The sequence below is a fragment of the Aulostomus chinensis genome, chromosome 1 (genome assembly GCF_037954235.1).
Source record: "Aulostomus chinensis isolate RoL2024-O1b breed Wild chromosome 1, RoL_Achi_v1.0, whole genome shotgun sequence".
Taxonomy (NCBI): domain Eukaryota; kingdom Metazoa; phylum Chordata; class Actinopteri; order Syngnathiformes; family Aulostomidae; genus Aulostomus; species Aulostomus chinensis.
In genome coordinates, this window is record NC_141320.1 from 9,870,509 (window position 1) to 9,891,965 (window position 21,457).

The window sequence follows — 21,457 nt, forward strand, 5'->3', positions numbered from 1 at the left end:
TTCAGACCATCAAACAAACGGTGGCCAAAAAGTACCAGGAGGAACGGGAAGGAGTGAAAAAGGAAGTCCAGCTGCCATGTGGACATCTGTGGACATGGAGGTTCCCTTGGCTCTGACCTGTCACTGCATTCGTGAGAATGAATGTGTTGGGAGTGCAAGACTTTCCACAAAGTCACCCTGCTGACAGTTTGGCCCCAGTCCAAAGAGGCCTGATGGAGGACTGGGCCATCACCAACAAAGTCAAGTGTCTTGTGAGCGATGCAGCACCAAACATGACAGCATCCACTAGACAGCTCCAAATTCACCACTCAGTCGCACTGAACATCGTCTGAATCTAGGAGTCAGAAAATCCTGTGATCAGATCCCCACTTCCATCATCAGACACAAAGCCAGGAACACTGTCACATCCTTCAGATCAGCACTACAGCCAAGGAGAAGCTGGCTCAGGTGCAGCAACAGATGGGAGGGCCAACCCTGAAACTCATCAGTGAGGTGCCAACACGCTGGAACAGCACACACAGCTGTCAGGGCTGCATGATGAGAGGGAACCAGTGTGGGAACCTCTGGCCTCTCTAAGACAGATTTGACTCCACTGACAGCTGAGGAGTTCACCACCATAGGAGAAGCACTTCTAGTAAACAGAGGTCATTCTAGTAGCCTGGTCCCTCTGTGGTTGAGCTATAATTTTAGGAAATATGGTCATTATTCAATGGTGACATCTCTCTGCTGAATAATGTAGAACTGAACGGATCCATTGGACCTTCTTTTTACAAACAGCAGCATGCAGCAGCTGTCCTGAGTGGAAAACTGCACATTTCTGTTGGTGAGAGTTAATCAAGCGATGGACTTTGTCTCTCAACAGAAGCTGTGTGGAAAAACCCTGCAGCTACGAGCGCTTCAGATTCTGAGAGTGATTCTTCCGCCATTGGCTGGTTTAACCTGGCGTCTGACCGTGGAGGTGGCCGAGAGGAGCGTGACATGGCTGCACAGGTAAATCAACTAAAGCAGTGTTAGTCTTTGGCAGCAGGCCAGGCCGACAAATGCTAATGTCTCTGACTGACTGACTGATGAAGTTGGACCATTGGTCAGCTACAATGATGCATGACCACAAATAGTGGCCTGGGTCTTGATGAAGCTCACATGACTGTCAGCATCATTTGGAGGTTATTAGCAACTCTCACCACATCACTGTAGCATCATTTTGAGGTTCGTTGCAACTCTCACTACATCACTGTAGCATCATTTTGAGGTTTTTCGCAACTCTCACTACATCACTGTAGCATCATTTTGAGGTTCGTAGCAACTCTCACTACATTACTGACAGCATCATTTTGAGGTTTTTAGCAATTCTCACTACATTACTGTAGCATCATTTTGAGGTTTTAAGCAACTCTCACTACATTACTGTAGCATCATTTTGAGGTTTTTAGCAACTCTCACCACATCACTGAAGAATCATTTTGAGATTTTTAGCAACTCTTACTACATCACTGTAGCATCATTTTGAGGAAAGTAGCAACTCTCACTTCATGACTGTCAGCATCATTTTAAGGTTTGAAGCAACTCTCACTACATCACTGGAGCATCATTTTGAGGTTTTTAGCAACTCTCACAACATCACTGAAGCATCATTTTGAGATTTTTAGCAACTCTTACGACATCACTGTAGCATCATTTTGAGCTTCGTAGCAACTCTCACTACATCACTGTAGCATCATTTTGAGGTTTTAAGCAACTCTCACTAAATCACTGTTGCATCATTTCTTAGGTTTGTAGCAATTCTTTTTACATCACTGGAGCATCATTTCTTAGATTAGTAGCAACTCTCACTACATTACTGGAGCATCATATTGAGGTTCGTAGTGTCACGTCCCCATGGTCACGGGCATGGGGGCGTTGCATTATTTTTGACTTCCTTCCCTTCTCAGGTTCGAGCTTCATGGGGCAGAGCTGCTGACTAATTGGGAGCACCTGGGCCCGGCGTCTCCCAGCTATAAAGCAGGCGATCAACCTGGCCGGTTGTCTCTCGCTCACTCCTCCTGGCCCACGTCGGAGCGATGGTTGTGTTTCTTGAGTTATGTCTTGTTTAGTTCTCTGCATCCATCACACCGCACACATACACCCCCTGTACACTCATGCACACACTCGCACTCACCACTGACACTACTGATAACCACACTCCACTGTACGTTATGGTTTGCCTTGTGTTGATTTTGCGTTACTAATAATAAATTATTAGTTGTGTGTCACGTTTAGTCTGCGTCTCCCTCCTTTGATGTCACGATTTCTGAGCCGGGTCGTGACAGAAGCAAATCTCACCACATCACTGTCGCATTATTTTGAGATTTTAAGCAACTCTCAGTACATCACTGGAGCATCATTTTGAGGTTCATCGAAACTCTCACTACATCACTGTGGCATCATTTGGAGGATAGTAGCAACTCTCACTACATGACTGTCAGCATCATTTTAAGGTTTTCAGCAACTCTCAGTACATCACTGGAGCATCATTTTGAGGTTCATCGAAACTCTCACTACATCACTGTAGCATCATTTTGAGGATGGTAGCAACTCTCACCACATCACTTTCGCATCATTTATTAGGTTAGAAGCAACTCTCATGACATCACTTTCGCATCTTTTTGAAATTAGTAGATACTCTCATTACATCACTGTCAGCATCATTTTGAGTTCATTATTATCATTGAGGTTATTCGAATCTTTCACTGCATTACTGTTAGCATTATTTTGATTTCATTAGCAATTCTTACGACATCTCTGTCGCATTATTTTGAGGTTATTAGCAACTCTTCCTACATCCCTGTAGCATTGTTTTTGAGGTCGTTAGCAACTCTTCCTACATCACTGTAGCATTTTTTGAGGTTATTCGCAAATCTTACGACATCACTCTCAGCATCATTTTGAGATCATTAGTAACTTTAATTACATCACTGTAGCATCGTTTTGAGGTTCGTAGCAAATATTACTACAAGACTGTCAGCATCACTTTGAGGTTATTCGAAACTTTCACTACATTACTGTCAGCATCACTTTCAGTTTGTTAGCAATCCTTAGAACATCACGGTAGCATCATTTTGAGGTTCGTAGCAACTATTACTACAATAATGTCAGTATTATTTTGAGTTTATTAGCAATTCTTACGACATCACTTTCGCATTATTTTGAGTTTTTTAGCAACTCTTACTAGATTACCGTCAGCATCATTTTGAGTTCATTTGCAATTCTTCTGACATCACTGTCGCATCATTTTGAGTTCATTAGCAATTCTTACAACATCACTATCACATCATTTTGAGTTCATTAGCAATTCTTACGACATCACTGTCGCATCATTTTGAGGTTATTAGCAACTATTACTACATTACTGTCAGCATCACTGAGTTTATTAGCATCTATCACCACGTGACTGTTAGCATCGTTTTGAGTTCAATAGCAATTCTTACGACATCACTGTCATCATCATTTTTAGGTTACTCGCAGCTCTAACCACATGACTGTCAGCATCACTTTGAGGTTATTCGAAACTTTCACTACATTACTGTTAGTATCATTTTGAGTTTATTAGCAATTCTTACGACATCACAGTAGCATTATTTTGAGTTTCGTAGCAACTCTGACTACATGACTGTCAGCATCACTTTGAGGTTATTCGAAACACTTACTACATTGCTGTAAGCATCACTGAGTTGATTAGCAACTATCACTACATTACAGTTAGCATCATTTTAAGTTCATTAGCAATTCTTCCGACATCACTTTCAGCATCATTTTGAGGTTATTACCAATTCTTCTGACATCACTGTCGCAATATTTTGAGGTTCGTAGCAACTTTTACTACATTACTGTCAGCATCACTTTTAGGTTATTCAAAACTTTCACTCCATTACTGTTAGCATCATTTTGAGTTCATTAGCAATTCTTACTACATCACTGTCGCATCATTTTGAGATCATTAGCAATTCTTCCGACATCACTATCGCATTATTTTGAGGTTCGTAGCAACTCTTTCTACTTTACTGTTGCATTATTTTGACGTTATTAGCAGCTCTCACTACATTACTGTCAGAATCATTTTGAGGTTATTAGCAGCTCTCACTAGATTACTGTCAGCATCATTTTGAGTTCATTAGCAACTCTTACTACATGACTGTCAGCATCACTTTGAGGTTGTTTGAAACACTTACTACATTACTGTAAGCATCACTGAGTTTATTAGCAACTATCACTACATTACTGTTAGCATCATTTTGAGTTTATTAGCAATTCTTACGACATCACTGTATTATCAATTTGAGGTTAGTTTCAACTTTTCCAAAATTACCGCCAGCATCATTTTGAGTTCATTAGCATTTCTTCCGAGATCACTGTCGCATTATTTTGAGATTATTAGCAATTCTTCCGACATAATTGTCGCATTATTTTGAAGTTCATAGAAACTCTTACTACATGACTGTCAGCATTACTTTGAGGTTATTCGAAACTTTCACAACATGACTTTTAGCATCATTTTGAGTTCATTAGCAATTCTAATGCGGCTCGAGGCCACGCTGGTTCACCGAGCGACAAGGTGAGCCTTGAAAACGGCATCGGCCGAGCTTCCCGGGCTTTGGATACCCTGGTGAATTCCCCAAATGTGTGAGTCTCAACTGCATAATTTCTGACAGTGGGGGACTGCGTCCGCGCTCTCCCCTGTGATCGTGTGAAAAAAGGAAAGAAAGAAAGAAAGGCCGACCACGGCGGCAACAACGGTGACCGCCTGTCCCGGCCAGTTGGCGGTCTCCTCTTGTGCTGGCCAGCCTGAGGAGACCGCGGAGGACGTAGCCTCGATGAGCTCCCAGTATCTCTCACACCTTCCAGCCCTAAATGAAGAGGGCAGGGTTTCTGCCACATTTAGTTGAGGGTCATGGTATCTGACAAGCCCTGGGCTCAGGACAATACATCCACGGCTCGTCTCCGCAGTAAGTGGAATGATACCAGAGAATTCATGCGTGGGAGGAGATCAACTTGGAAAACCCCGACTCCAGGATGAGTCGCTGGCTTGTGGCTTTGAACACCGCTTTGTTTTACTTTGAGTCGCCCCACTAGCATAGCAGGGTGAAGGCACCGATTGCCTTTGCTTTGGATAGCAGTGGGGACAACCAGTGTGCCAGATGTAGTGTTTATGGCACTGCATTTTGTGTCGCCACCCAAAATGTTGCAGTTCCTGCCCACAGCCGCGGCCGGGATTGGCTGTACCGGGGGTGCTGGCTCTCACGTCGGGTGGCTGACAGGCATCGCTTCTCGGCCTTTTGGCTAAGATCAAGTGTAGTATCTGTTCTTATCAGTTTAATATCTGGTACGTTCCCTATCTGGGAACCATATATTAAATTGCTTTTTGGAACAGGGAGATGGAACAGGAGCTTGCTCCGTCCTTTCCACGCATCAACCTGGTATTGCAGTGTTTCCAGGAGTGGTGCAATGCCCCGCATTTCTCGTCGGAAATAGAACAAGCCTCCGCCAGGCACTCGCTCACCTGCTCCACCCAAAGCCGGACCAGGGTTCTCCTCCTGCACTGCAGCTTTTCCTCAGCCTGCGGCCGCAATGGCCTTCCAGGAACAGTGCGGGCCACTCCCCTTTTGTCAGGAGCAAATCCCGTGCTCTTCAGGCCAACTCTCGAGTGCTGCACATGAGGCCGGGGCTGGATTTCCGCCCGCGCTGCCGCTGGGCGTCAAGTTGTGGCTCCGTTTGCACTCCAGATAAGGATGGAGGTCCGCTGACGGCACTGCTCTCGGAGCCTTTCCCAAAAGGCTTTGGAATGCACTCTGAAAGACCTGAACCTTCAATGTGCCTGAGCTTCCCGGGCTTGGGATATCCGACATCCGGCATCGTTGTGAGAAACAAAGGGGGCTGCGCACGCAGCAGATTGGCACAAGGTAGGAAAGATCAGGCGCTGTGTCGGCCTCCCTGCCTGTCAGTCAGAAGGCTGTGTCCCTGGAGCTCATGTCTGTTCCTAAGCTCAGCGAGTCATACTTACCTGGCAGGGGAGATACCATGATCAGCAAGGTGGTTCTCCCCGGGTGAGGCTCAGCCATTGCACTGGGGCTGTGCTGACCCTGGTGAATTCCCCAAATGTGGGAATCTCAACTGCATAATTTCTGACAGTGGGGGACTACGTCCGCGCTTTCCCCTGTGATCGTGTGAAAAAAGGAAAGAAAGGAAGAAAAAAAGGCCGACCACGGCGGCGGCAACAACAACGGTGACCGCCTGTCCCGGCCAGTTGGTGGTCTCCTCTTGTGCTGGCCAGCCTGAGGAGACCGCGGAGGACGTAGCCTCGATGAGCTCCCAGTGTCTCTCACACCTTCCAGCCCTAAATGAAGAGGGCAGGGTTTCTGCCACATTTAGTTGAGGGTCATGGTATCTGACAAGCCCTGGGCTCAGGACAATACATCCACGGCTCGTCTTCGCAGTAAGTGGAATGATACCAGAGAGAATTCATGCGTGGGAGGAGATCAACTTGGAAAACCCCGACTCTCAATTCTGACGACATCACTGTCGCATCATTTTGAGATCATTAGCAATTCTTCTTACATCACTGTCGCATTATTTTTAGTTTCATAGCAACTCTTACTACATTACTGTGTCATTATTTTAAGGTTTTTAGCAACTCTTCATAAATTACTGTCAGCATCATTCTTGAATTCATTAGCAATTCTTCCGGCATCACTGTAGCATCATTTTGAGATCATTAGCAATTCTTACTACATCACTGTCACATCATGTTGATATCATTAGCGATTCTTACGACATCACCGTAGTATTATTTTGAGGTTAGTAGCAACTCTTACTACATGACTGTCAGCTTCACTTTGAGGTTGTTCAAAACACTTACTACGTTACTGTAAGCATAACTGAGTTTATTAGCAACTTTCACTACATTACTGTTAGCATCATTTTGAGTTCATTAACAATTCTTCCGACATCACTGTAGCATTATTTTGAGGTTATTAGCAACTCTTACTACATTACTCTCAGCATCATTTTTAGGTTACTCGCAACTCTAACCAGGTGACTGTCAGCATCACTTTGAGGTTATTCGAAACTTTCACTACATCACTGTCGCATCATTTTGAGATCATTAGCAGTTCTTCCGACATCACTGTCGCATTATTTTGAGGTTCGTAGCAACTCTTACTACATGACTGTCAGCATCACTTTGAGGTAGTTCGAAACACTTACGACATTACTGTAAGCATCACTGAGTTTATTAGCAACTATCGCTACATTACTGTTGGCATTATTTTGAGTTCATTAGCAATTCTTACTACATGACCGTCACATCATTTTGATATCATTAGCAATTCTTACAACATCACTGTAGCATCATTTTGAGATCATTAGCAGCTCTTACTAGATTTCCATCAGCATCATTTTGAGTTTATTAGCAATTCTTCCGACATCGCTGTCGCATTATTTTGAGTTTTGTAGCAACTCTTACTATATGACTGTCAGCATCACTTTGAGGCCATTCGAAACTTTCATTCCATTACAGTTAGCATCATTTTGAGTTCATTAGCAATTCTTGCTACATCACTGTCGCATCATTTTGAGACCATTTGCAATTCTTCCAACATCACTGTCGCATTATTTTTAGGTTCGTAGCAACTCTGACTACATGACTGTCAGTTCGAAACACTTACTACATTACTGTTAGCATCATTTTGAGTTTATTAACAATTCTTATGACAACAGTGTAGCATCATTTTAACGTTAGTTTCAACTCTTCCTACATTACCGTCAGCATCATTTTTAGTTTTTTAGCATCTCTTACTACATCACTGTAGCATCATTTTGAGTTCATTAGCAACTCTTCCGACATCACTGTCGCATTATTTTGAGTTTAGTAGCAACTCTTACTACATGACTGTCAGCATCATTTTGAGGGAGTTTGAAACTCTTACTACATTATTGTAAGTATCACTGAGTTTATTAGCAACTATCACTACGTTACTGTTAGCATCATTTTGAGTTCATTAGAAATTCTTCTGAAATCACTGTCGCATTATTTTGAGGTTATTGGCAACTCTTAATACATTACTGTCCGCATCACTTTGAGGTTATTCGAAACTTTCACTACATGACTGTCAGCATCACTTTGCGGTTATTCGAAACTTTCACTACATTACTGTTAGCATCATTTTGAATTTATTAGCAGCTCTTACTAGATTACCGTCGCATCATTTTGAGATCATGAGCAATTCTTCCGACATCACAGTCGCATTATATTGTGGTTTTTAGCAACTCTTACTACATTATTCTTGCATTATTTTGAGGTTTGTAGCAACTCTTACTACATGACTGTAAGCATCACTGAGTTTATTAGCAACTATCACTACATTACTGTTTGCATCGTTTTGAGTTTATTAGCAATTCTTACGACATCACTGTCGCATCATTTTGAGATCATTAGCAATTCTTCTGAAATCACTGTCGCATTACTTTGAGGTTCGAAGCAACTCTTACTACATTACTGTCAGCATCACTTAGTTTATTAGCAACTATCACTACATTACTGTTAGCATCATTTTCAGTTCATTAGCAATGTGGGGCTTTGATTGGGAATTGTAAGAAAAATCACTGAATGAACAACACAAACACAGACTGTGTCTGAAATTCCACACCTGCACCCGAAACCAGTGTGGAATCAATTGTATCCACTGTCAATCCTGATTCTGGAGAAATTTCTTTGTGTGTTTTGATGGACGCGAGCCAAGCAGAAATTTCCCACAATGCAATAGGGCGGCGTTTGGTCAGTGTTGAGCAGGCGTCAGTCTGACAATGATGTCATATTATTGTGTCATCACTTGACCAGACCCAAAAGGAGGCTCAGGTATCAGTTTCTTCTCAATGCTAATGTCTGCTAGCTTAGTCTGCTACTTTGATGGCTCTGCCTGCTCAAAGGTCCAGACCCCTGGATGTGGTGGTTCCTACCTGAATGTAGAGTCTGTCAGCTCATGTTGTTAAATCAACTCACCAGGAACACCAGTAGATTTCAATGGACTGACAATGAGTCTCATTGAATGGGTGTCTCGTCCAATGAGAAACAATCAGTCTCAGGTTGAAGCTCATCAATGAGGTCTTGTGGATCAGTGGCTTGCATGAATGAATGAGTTGGAAGACTTCTTGGAAATTAAAGAGGATTTAATACAATTAAGAAAACCCTTAAGACAGAGTGATAATTCCAGCAGAGTAATTAAGGCCCATATTGAGTAGCAGGTATGAATTAGCCTGGATTTATCTGAGCTTCAAGTAGACGGCTAAGAGGCAGGTGGAAAGGTGTGTAGGATGAACGATGGTGACCTCCAACCAAATGAAGAGGACTGAGTGGAGGCTGACCAGCTCTACGGAGTCAGGCGGAGTTTGGCAGCGAGACAGGAGTCCAGGCCTGAATCGGTGAAAACCAACGTAACCGGCTTACGTTCTCAGCTGGATTCTCCCATCGATGTACGACGCCTCTCCAACGAACTGGTGGGAGGACGGCCTCCAAAGCCTCCACCTCGTCGACCGTGGCTCCCGCTGAGATTCGCTCGATGAAGAAGGGAAGCGCGTTGATTGGCTACCCTCTGGTCTCAGGCTGCTGGCTGCCTGGACTAAGCTGCTCTTCTCCGACACAAAGGTGGCTTCTCTCTCTTCAAGGCTCACAGGAGGTCAAGAGTGTAGCGACCGTGAGCCGAGATCGATGATGAATTACAAAAATAGAAAATCAAAAAATAAATTAGAGGAATAGAAAAGAAAAGGGGGGGGGGCGGACCAGCTGCTCTCGGAGCTCACACACAAAGGGCAGAAACAAGAAGCACTGAAGAGAGCGCTAGCAGTGGATGGTGCCACCACTGTTACAGTAAACTGGTCCGCCTCAGAGCAGTGACCTTTGACCTGTGAGGGGTTGTTGGCCAATCAGCACACTTTGCTGTCTTCAGTCCTTCTCAGATATCAACAAATGAAGCTGGTTGAACAGACAGCAATCATCATCACTCAGAGACATCACCTGGAGAGGAAGACTGCTCCGAGTTCTGACAATGACAGTGAAGAGGCAAGGAGAGCTGGACAACCACAGACAGTGAAACATTCGGAACATCATGTTGATACACGTGTGTGTGTGTGTGTGTGTGTGTGTGTGTGTGTGTGTGTGTGTGTGTGTGTAACCATGTTAAACTCTTTTAAATAAATGTTTCAGCCTGCTATTATTTGGATGCTGTATGATTCCTGCAACCCCAGACTAACTCAGGTGTTCGTACTGCAACCTAAAGTATGGTGATGAGGAGAATGATGAACAATCCACAAGGTGATCAGAAAATAAGAAATGGATTCAGGAACAACAAACCCATCTCTGAACATGTGATTGAAACATGTGAGTGGGACTGTCAGAACCTGGCTTTACCTCAAAGTGTCTCATCCAGAGATCTGTGACAGGCGTCCTCTGTGGAGGGTCAATCTGTCCGTCCACATTCAGATCATCGATGCAGCGACTCTGCTAGGATCAAACTACTCAGGATGAAACAGACCAATGTTGACATCAAGTAGCAACTCAGCAGCTGATCAACAGAGTCCTCAGCACCAGTAGAGCCTGGTCCTGGTCCCTGGGGGGCTCCAACCACCAGCCTCTCTGTTAACAGCCGAGCGCCACAGAGACTCTGAGTCTCCTGCTGTTCATGAAGAGTTTTCAGGCTAAATTCAGTGTGTGAGGTCCACACTGCACATTTGAGGGACCATGAAGGACAGAGGAGAGTCTGACTGTCATGGTGAAAGCCTTCAGCACTAGAACTGAAACAGCCCCACCATCTTAACCCCCCCAGACCAAACATCATCGTCCAGCCTCCAACCAGAGGTCCATCAGTTATCATGGAGCCACAGGTGGAGTCTGGATTCTTTTCTAGAATGAGACGGCAGTGACAGTCCTGCAGAGTGACATCACTGACATGAATGGATGACTTCAGTCACATGACTGGATGACTTCAGTCACGTGACTTCAGTGCCAAACAGTGCACATTGGTGCCGACCAGTCAAAACCACCTCAGACTGTATCATTCTATATGCTTGGCTGTAGTGTGTGTGTGTGTGTGTGTGTGTTTTTAAAAAGGCAAAAAACTCTTTTTTTAAGCAACAGAACTTTAATACAAACACAAAATGAAAAGCAGAACAAGCCAGAACCCAAAATATGGATTTACAGAGGAAGCGTGCTGGGCCCAGAACCCAGAGGTGGATGGATCAAAACCATCCTCTGCTAAAAGGGAACAAAATAAACCTGGTTGTTTTGAAATGTGGATCTGTTGAAGAGGGTGGAAATGGTGAGGGAGTCAGTTGTTCCTTTTGTTTTATGACAGAGACCTCATTGTTAACTAAATCATTTTAATTCTTTACTTGAAGATTCATGCTTTTTCACTCAAAATGTTTGACAACTTCCTCCATGCTGGTGCCCCATCACACACAACAGGTGCACTTGTCCTCTTTTCTCCTCTGACCCCCAAACATTCACAGTCTTCCAGTGAACGTCCAATTGTCCTCTGAAATAAGAGATGAATCTTTCCCTGCTGAGACTCCTGATCTCTGACTGTGACTAGCATGTGCTAGCAGAATACAGCACTCCTTCTTCATGATCTGTCTTTGTCTCTGACCAGCTCTCCTGCTCTCTTTCCTCCTACCAGTCAAAGCAGACATCTTCACCTACTGATCTTGGATCTGCTGCCCGTTCCTGCCTGGTAAAAGAAGGAACCAGCACCTGGTTCTCCAGGCTGAATGAACTCCAGGACGTTGGCCAGCCGTGTCAGTTGAAACCTTATTTGTCCTAATAGAGAAAAAATAAGTCTGATTGTTGATGAAAGATGTCATCATGGCTTTGAAACTGTGGTTAGGGACCAGCCAACATGAGCACATTCATGGAAGAATAGCAGGAAAAACAGGAAGTGTTAGTTAGCAAGTACTCACCAGTCTGTCACTATCATACTTGATTCTAGTGGAACAAAATGGCTGCTGCTGACTGTGCTGCCTGGTGGAGGATCACTCTTCACCATCCTCTCAGGCCTTGATGGAACCAAAAAGGCCAGTTCCTGGAGAAGATCCTCTAGGGGTCCAGGTTAAAGCGGTGCCCCAGCTGGCACCAGGCGCTGACCCAGGTCCTGCATGGGAGATACTGTCAGTTCTGTTCTGCCCTGCTCACAACCACAGGCTGGTGTTGAGGCCTGCAGCAACCAGGGCCCCAGTCACCAAGAGTATAAAGGCTGGTCATTGTGGCAGTGGGAGGAGTCAAAATGAAGACATACCAATGAGAGCAGGACGTTCCTGGAGAAGTCAGAAGAACTTGACCATGTTTCCTACAGTACCCAGGAGGCCTGGGAGTTGTTGAAGGAAGCTCCAAAAGCAAAGAGCAGACAGCAGGACATCAAAAGAAAAGATCCAGACACTAAAACTACAAGTAGAAACAAGAAGAAATACTAAAAGCCTTGGAAAGATACTACAAGGTTGGATATACATTATTATATACACTACTATTCTGACTGACTCCGAAAGAGGGACAGGAAACATTAGAATGTGGATCAGATCAGCTGATTTCAGTGTTGAGTCCATCCCTCCATCCACTTTCTGTTCTTATCCTTTAAGGGTCACGGGGGGGGGGGGGGGGGCGATCCCAGGTGACGTTGTTCAAGAGGCAGGGTTCACCCTGGACAGGTCACCAGTCCATCAGGAGAAATGAGGTGGTCGGTGTCATGCAACCTAAACTAAAACATTAGTCAGATCAAATTCAGATTAAAGCAAGAGTCTCCAGATCAAAGTCAGAATTCCTGATGATGTCATCAGGGCTTTGACAGTAGCTAGAATTCTGTCTTTGATCTCAGGAGGACATGAAAGAAACACAATTGAGGAAAGTAGAAGAGAGCATGGCTGCATGATGGTGCAGTGGTGAGCACTGTGGCCTCACAGCAAGAAGGTTCTGGTTTGAGTCCAGGCTCGGGTGGGGAATCTTTCTGTGTAGAGCCTGCATGTTCTCCCCATGAATGCGTGGGTTCTCTCTGGTACTCCGGCTCCTTCCCACCGTCCAAAGACATGTAATTGGGGACGAGGCTGATTGGACACTCTAAATTGACCGTAGGTATAAATGGTTGTTCGTCTCTGTGTGCTGACCCTGTGATGGACTGGTGACCTGTCCAGGGTGAACCCCGCCTCTGGCCTGTAGATGCTGGGATAGGCTCCAGCCCCCCCCTCGACCATCAATGTGGGTGTTTTGTTAATTGCATGCCACATGAAATTATTGTTGGTCAGTTTTCTAGCGACAGTCTCACAGTGGCAAGACAAGAACACTTCTACTTTTGATGATGACAGTTTGTTCAACACTAAACTTCATCCAGTACCATGTTGTTAAACACTGGAACCTCCACAGCACCTGAACAGGGACTTGAACCCTGGACCCTCAGATTAAAAGTCTGATGCTCTACCGTCTGAGCTCCTCAGGCTCTTTCTACAGCATTGAGACAGGAACAGAAACACCTGTGAAGGTCAAACTGATGCTTTCTTGACTTGTTCAGTCCTCCATGTTGAAGTCCACCATGCTTTTGATTGGCTCTGATTCTCTGTGGCAAAATCCAACAAGAGGCTCCAAAAATGTCCTGAATGTCACAAGAATGCACAGGACAAGATGTTAGTTTCCTTCATGTCTGCAGTTCCTCCACTGGAAAGTAAAGTCAATGCTGCTCCTCTGCTGAAACCTGGGATCGGACCAGGGACCTTTAGATCTTCAGTCTAAGGCTCTCCCAACTGAGCTGGTTCAGTTCTGAGTGAGGGCCCTGCTTCTCTCATTTATAATCTCTTCCACTCTCACTGGACCTTAGAGAGGATTGGAGCTTCTGAAGTCCTGACACATTGAACAGTTCTCCAGCACCATTTTTGATGGATGTCTGGATCACACCAGCCTTTTTTGTTTGTCTTCTTGCACCACCGTGCCGCCCCTACTAGTCGTCTACATATCAGTGTTCTCAGTATTGCACGAACATTCACATCAGTATTGTGCTAATATTTTATTTCCTGGCTCTTCAATCCTCCGATTATGAAGTTGATTGCTTCAGCGACCAGGAGACGTTATCATTGGCAGCTAGTTTACTATTATTGCTGCTGCTGTTGTTGGTTGTGTGTCTGTCTTTCATCCCCCTGTCCCTCTGTCTTTCTCTCTGCTTGTCTTTCACCCTCATCTTGTTCCCATCTTTTTGTCATTCTCTCCCTCCTTTCTCTCTGTCTTTTGTCTTTCCTTCTCTATATTTGTCTTCTGCTGTCTGTCCTGTCCTGCTCTCTTTCAACAACCAACCAGTCAAAGCAGACGTCCGGTTAAAAAAATATGATAAAAGAACTCTTGGTTTGATTTGGCTTGAGGCATGAAGAAGATAGGATTGTTTTCCTTTCATTTTAGAAGCTTTTCCAGATTCATGAAAAGATCATCAATCAGTGCAGTATTTCAGACAGACTTCTGGTCCGTGAGGATGAGGAATCCAGCACAGATCCACAGAACTCCAACTGCCATCTTTGATGGTTCCTTTACAGTCTGTAGGGTGGAGAGATCCTCCTGAGTCTGGCTTGGAATGTTTGTCTGTGGATGTGTTGGCCCTGTGATGGACTGGTGACCTGTCCAGGGTGAACACGGCCTGTCGCCCAAAAGCTGCTGGGATAGGCTCCACCCCCTCATGACCCTGAACAGGATAAGCAGAAGACAATGGACAGAAGTCCTGACACATTGAACAGTTCTCCAGGACCATTTTTGATGAAGGTCTGGATCACACCAGCCTTTTTTGTTTGTCTTCTTCCAGTGTCCTCAACATTGTGTGAGCCAATAATTCCACATCTGTACCAGACACACCTCTGGTTGGTGGGTTGATGGATCTTTCTGTTCTAACAGTGTCTTTTATCTTGCTTTTATCTTTTCTATCTTTTCTTTGTATCTGCATTCTGTGGTGCACGGTGGCTCTGGAAGAGCGCTCTAACTATTGTCACTGTACCCCCCCCCCCCCACAACGAAAATAAAAAATTCTGATTCCGATTCTGACACACACACACACACACACACACACACACACACACACGTGTATCAACATGATGTTCCGAATGTTTCACTGTCTGTGGTTGTCCAGCTCTCCTTGCCTCTTCACTGTCATTGTCAGAACTCGGAGCAGTCTTCCTCTCCAGGTGATGTCTCTGAGTGATGATGATTGCTGTCTGTTCAACCAGCTTCATTTGTTGATATCTGAGAAGGACTGAAGACAGCAAAGTGTGCTGATTGGCCAACAACCCCTCACAGGTCAAAGGTCACTGCTCTGAGGCGGACCAGTTTACTGTAACAGTGGTGGCACCATCCACTGCTGGCGCTCTCTTCAGTGCTTCTTGTTTCTGCCCTTTGTGTGTGAGCTCCTAGAGCAGCTGGTCCGCCCCCCCCCCTTTTCTTTTCTATTCCTCTAATTTATTTTTTGATTTTCTATTTTTGTAATTCATCATCGATCTCGGCTCACGGTCGCTACACTCTTGACCTCCTGTGAGCCTTGAAGAGAGAGAAGCCACCTTTGTGTTGGAGAAGAGCAGCTTAGTCCAGGCAGCCAGCAGCCTGAGACCAGAGGGGAGCCCATCAACGCGCTTCCCTTCTTCATCGAGCGAATCTCAGCGGGAGCCATGGTCGACGAGGTGGAGGCTTTGGAGGCCGTCCTCCCACCAGTTCGTTGGAGAGGCGTCGTACATCGATGGGAGAATCCAGCTGAGAACGTAAGCCGGTTACGTTGGTTTTCACCGATTCAGGCCTGGACTCCTGTCTCGCTGCCAAACTCCGCCTGACTCCGTAGAGCTGGTCAGCCTCCACTCAGTCCTCTTCATTTGGTTGGAGGTCACCATCGTTCATCCTACACACCTTTCCACCTGCCTCTTTGCCGTCTACTTGAAGCTCAGATAAATCCAGGCTAATTCATACCTGCTACTCAATATGGGCCTTAATTACTCTGCTGGAATTATCACTCTGTCTTAAGTGTTTTCTTAATTGTATTAAATCCTCTTTAATTTCCAAGAAGTCTTCCAACTCATTCATTCATGCAAGCCACTGATCCACAAGACCTCATTGATGAGCTTCAACCTGAGACTGATTGTTTCTCATTGGACGAGACACCCATTCAATGAGACTCATTGTCAGTCCATTGAAATCTACTGGTGTTCCTGGTGAGTTGATTTAACAACATGAGCTGACAGAATCTACGTTCAGGTAGGAACCACCACATCCAGGGGTCTGGACCTTTGAGCAGGCAGAGCCATCAAAGTAGCAGACTAAGCTAGCAGACATTAGCATTGAGAAGAAACTGATACCTGAGCCTACTTTTGGGTCTGGTCAAGTGATGACACAATAATATGACATCATTGTCAGACTGACGCCTGCTCAACACTGACCAAACGCCGCCCTATTGCATTGTGGGAAATTTCTGCTTGGCTCGCGTCCATCAAAACACACAAAGAAATTTCTCCAGAATCAGGATTGACAGTGGATACAATTGATTCCACACTGGTTTCAGGTGCAGGTGTGGAATTTCAGACACAGTCTGTGTTTGTGTTGTTCATTCAGTGATTTTTCTTACAATTCCCAATCAAAGCCCCACATTGCTAATGAACTCAAAATGATGCTAACAGTCATGTAGTGATAGTTGCTAATAAACTAAGTGATGCTGACAGTCATGTGGTTAGAGTTTCGATTAACCTCAAAGTGATGCTGACAGTAATGTAGTAAGAGTTGCTTCGAACCTCAAAGTAATGCGACAGTGATTTCAGAAGAATTGCTAATGATCTCAAAATGATGCGACAGTGATGTCGTAAGAATTGCTAATAAACTCAAAACGATGCAAACAGTAATGTAGTGATAGTTGCTAATAAACTCAGTGATGCTTACAGTCATGTAGTAAGAGTTGCTAAAAACCACAAAATAATGCGACTGTGATGTCGGAAGAATTGCTCATGATCTCAAAATGATGCGACGGTAATCTAGTAAGAGCTGCTAATAAATTCAAAATGATGCTGACAGTAATGTAGTGAAAGTTTCGAATAACCTCAAAGTGATGCGGACAGTAATGTATTAAGAGTTGCTAATAACCTCAAAATAATGCGACAGTGATTTCAGAAGAATTTCTAATGAACTCAAAATGATGCTAACAGTAACGTAGTGATAGTTGCTAATAAACTCAGTGATACTTACAATAATGTAGTAAGAGTTTCAAACTCCCTCAAAATGATGCTGAGAGTCATGTAGTAAGAGTTGCTACTAAACTCAAAATAATGCGACAGTGATGTCGGAAGAGTTGCTAATGAACTCAAAATGATGCTACAGTGATGTCGTAAGAGATGCTAAAAAACTAAAAATGATGCTGACGGTAATGTAGGAAGAGTTGAAACTAACGTTAAAATGATGCTACACTGTTGTCATAAGAATTGCTAATAAACTCAAAATGATGCTAACAGTAATGTAGTAAGTGTTTCGAACTACCTCAAAGTGATGCTGACAGTCATGTAGTCAGAGTTGCTACGAACCTAAAAATAATGCGACAGTGATGTTGGAAGAATTGCAAATGGTCTCAAAATGATGCGACAGTGATGTAGCAAGAATTGCTAATGAACTCAAAATGATGCTAACTGTAATGGAATGAAAGTTTCGAATGGCCTCAAAGTGATGCTGACAGTCATATAGTAAGAGTTGCTACAAAACTCAAAATAATGCGACAGCGATGTCGGAAGAATTGCTAATAAACTCAAAATGATGCTGATGGAAATCTAGTAAGAGCTGCTAATGATCTCAAAATGATGCTACAGTGATGTTGTAAGAATTGCTAATGATATAAAAATGATGTGACGGTCATGTAGTAAGAATTGCTAATGAACTCAAAATAATGCCAACAGTAATGTAGCGATAGTTGCTAATAAACTCAGTGATGCTTACAGTAATGTCTTAAGTGTTTCGAACTACCTCAAAGTGATGCTGACAGTCATGTAGTAAGAGTTGCTACGAACCTCAAAATAATGCGACAGTGATGTCGGAAGAACTGCTAATGATCTCAAAATGATGCGACAGTGATGTAGTGAAAGTTTCGAATAACCTCAAAGTGATGCTGACAGTCACCTGGTTAGAGTTGCGAGTAACCTAAAAATGATGCTGAGAGTAATGTAGTAAGAGTTGCTAATAACCTCAAAATAATGCTACAGTGATGTCGGTAGAATTGTTAATGAACTCAAAATGATGCTAACAGTAATGTAGTGAAAGTTGCTAATAAACTCAGTTATGCTTACAGTAACGTAGTAAGTGTTTTGAACAACCTCAAAGTGAAGCTGACAGTCATGTAGTAAGAGTTGCTACTAACCTCAAAATAATACTACGGTGATGTCGTAAGAATCGCTAATGATATCAACATGATGTGACAGTGATGTAGTAAGAATTGCTAATGATCTCAAAATGATGCTACAGTGATGCCGGAAGAATTGCTAATGAATTCAAGAATGATGCTGACAGTAATTTATGAAGAGTTGCTAAAAACCTTAAAATAATGACACAGTAATGTAGTAAGAGTTGCTATGAAACTAAAAATAATGCGACAGTGATGTAAGAAGAATTGCTAATGATCTCAAAATGATGCGACAGTGATGTCGTCAGAATTGAGAGTCGGGGTTTTCCAAGTTGATCTCCTCCCACGCATGAATTCTCTCTGGTATCCTTCCACTTAATGCGAAGACGAGCCGTGGATGTATTGTCCTGAGCCCAGGGCTTGTCAGATACCATGACCCTCAACTAAATGTGGCAGAAACCCTGCCCTCTTCATTTAGGGCTGGAAGGTGTGAGAGACACTGGGAGCTCATCGAGGCTACGTCCTCCGCGGTCTCCTCAGGCTGGCCAGCACAAGAGGAGACCACCAACTGGCCGGGACAGGCGGTCACCGTTGTTGTTGCCGCCGCCGTGGTCGGCCTTTCTTTCTTTCTTTCCTTTTTTCACACGATCACAGGGGAGAGCGCGGACGCAGTCCCCCACTGTCAGAAATTATGCAGTTGAGATTCCCACATTTGGGGAATTCACCAGGGTCAGCACAGCCCCAGTGCAATGGCTGAGCCTCACCCGGGGAGAACCACCTTGTTGATCATGGTATCTCCCCTGCCAGGTAAGTATGACTCGCTGAGCTTAGGAACAGACATGAGCTCCAGGGACACAGCCTTCTGACTGACAGGCAGGGAGGCCGACACAGCGCCTGATCTTTCCTACCTTGTGCCAATCTGCCGCGTGCGCAGCCCCCTTTGTTTCTCACAACGATGCCGGATGTCGGATATCCCAAGCCCGGGAAGGTCGACCGATGCCGTTTTCAAGGCTCACCTTCTCGCTGGGGGCACCAGCGTGGCCTCTAACCGCACGCATCGTGCCCCGCAGTAAAAAAAACAATCTCCGTCCGCTTTCACCCTTGGATGGAGCGTCGCGACCATGAGAGCTGTCAACGCAAGCGGCCCAATTCCGAAAGACTGAAGGCAGCAAGCTGGGGTTTCACATTTCAACATCAAGTTCACAACCCATCTCTGGGCAAAACAGGCACATTGAAGGTTCAGGTCTTTCAGAGTGCATTCCAAAGCCTTTTGGGAAAGGCTCCGAGAGCAGTGCCGTCAGCGGACCTCCATCCTTATCTGGAGTGCAAACGGAGCCACAACTTGACACCCAGCGGCAGCACGGGCGGAAATCCAGCCCCGGCCTCATGTGCAGCACTCGAGAGTTGGCCTGAAGAGCACGGGATTTGCTCCTGACAAAAGGGGAGGGGCCCGCACTGTTCCTGGAAGGCCATTGCGGCCGCAGGCTGAGGAAAAGCTGCAGTGCAGGAGGAGAACCCTGGTCCGGCTTTGGGTGGAGCAGGTGAGCGAGTGCCTGGCGGAGGCTTGTTTTATTTCCGACGAGAAATGCGGGGCATTGCACCACTCCTGGAAACACTGCAATACCAGGTTGATGCGTGGAAAGGACGGAGCAAGCTCCCGTTCCATCTCCCTGTTCCAAAAAGCAATTTAATATACGGTTCCCGGATAGGGAACGTACCAGATATTAAACTGATAAGAACAGATACTACACTTGATCTTAGCCAAAAGGCCGAGAAGCGATGCCTGTCAGCCACCCGACGTGAGAGCCAGCACCCCCGGTACAGCCAATCCCGGCCGCGGCTGTGGGCAGGAACTGCAACATTTTGGGTGGCGACACAAAATGCAGTGCCATAAACACTACATCTGGCACACTGGTTGTCCCCACTGCTATCCAAAGCAAAGGCAATCGGTGCCTTCACCCTGCTATGCTAGTGGGGCGACTCAAAGTAAAACAAAGCGATGTTCAAAGCCACAAGCCAGCGACTCATCCTGGAGTCGGGGTTTTCCAAGTTGATCTCCTCCCACGCATGAATTCTCTGGTATCATTCCACTTACTGCGAAGACAAGCCGTGGATGTATTGTCCTGAGCCCAGGGCTTGTCAGATACCATGACCCTCAACTAAATGTGGCAGAAACCCTGCCCTCTTCATTTAGGGCTGGAAGGTGTGAGAGACACTGGGAGCTCATCGAGGCTACGTCCTCCGCGGTCTCCTCAGGCTGGCCAGCACAAGAGGAGACCGCCAACTGGCCGGGACAGGCGGTCACTGTTGTTGTTGTTGCCGCCGTGGTCGGCCTTTCTTTCTTTCTTTCCTTTTTTCACACGATCACAGGGGAGAGCGCGGACGCAGTCCCCCACTGTCAGAAATTCTGCAGTTGAGACTCCCACATTTGGGGAATTCACCAGGGTATCCAAAGCCCGGGAAGCTCGGCCGATGCCGTTTTCAAGGCTCACCTTGTCGCTCGGTGAACCAGCGTGGCCTCGAGCCGCATTAGAATTGCTAATGAACTCAAAATGATGCTAAAAGTAATGTTGTGAAAGTTTTGAATAACCTCAAAGTAATGCTGACAGTCATGTAGTAAGAGTTTCTATGAACTTCAAAATAATGCGACAATGATGTCGGAAGAATTGCTAATAATCTCAAAATAATGCGACAGTGATGTCGGAAGAATTGCTAATGAACTCAAAATGATGCTGACGGTAATTTTGGAAAAGTTGAAACTAACCTCAAATTGATAATACAGTGATGTCGTAAGAATTGCTAATAAACTCAAAATGATGCTAACAGTAATGTAGTGATAGTTGCTAATAAACTCAGTGATGCTTACAGTAATGTAGTAAGTGTTTCGAACAACCTCAAAGTGATGCTGACAGTCATGTAGTAAGAGTTGCTACTAACCTCAAAATAATGCAACAGTAATGTAGTAAGAATTGCTAATGAACTCAAAATGATGCTGACAGTTATCTAGTGAGAGCTGCTAATAACCTCAAAATGATTCTGACAGTAATGTAGTAAGAGCTGCTAATAAC

General features: G+C 44.8%; 4 non-coding genes across 4 annotated transcripts; 2 read left to right on the forward strand and 2 right to left on the reverse strand.

The window, feature by feature from the left end:
* The first annotated feature begins 5,293 nt into the window (after positions 1-5,293).
* Positions 5,294-5,484, forward strand: LOC147270286 (U2 spliceosomal RNA). Its single transcript, XR_015117034.1, has one exon. It is a non-coding gene; the product is annotated as a U2 spliceosomal RNA (small nuclear RNA).
* Positions 5,485-6,026: 542 nt separating this feature from the next.
* On the forward strand, positions 6,027-6,190 carry LOC147270287 (U1 spliceosomal RNA). Its single transcript, XR_015116896.1, has one exon. It is a non-coding gene; the product is annotated as a U1 spliceosomal RNA (small nuclear RNA).
* Positions 6,191-19,040: 12,850 nt separating this feature from the next.
* On the reverse strand, positions 19,041-19,204 carry LOC147270288 (U1 spliceosomal RNA). Its single transcript, XR_015117314.1, has one exon. It is a non-coding gene; the product is annotated as a U1 spliceosomal RNA (small nuclear RNA).
* A 775-nt stretch (positions 19,205-19,979) lies between these two features.
* Positions 19,980-20,170, reverse strand: LOC147270289 (U2 spliceosomal RNA). Its single transcript, XR_015117243.1, has one exon. It is a non-coding gene; the product is annotated as a U2 spliceosomal RNA (small nuclear RNA).
* Between the last annotated feature and the right edge of the window lie 1,287 nt (positions 20,171-21,457).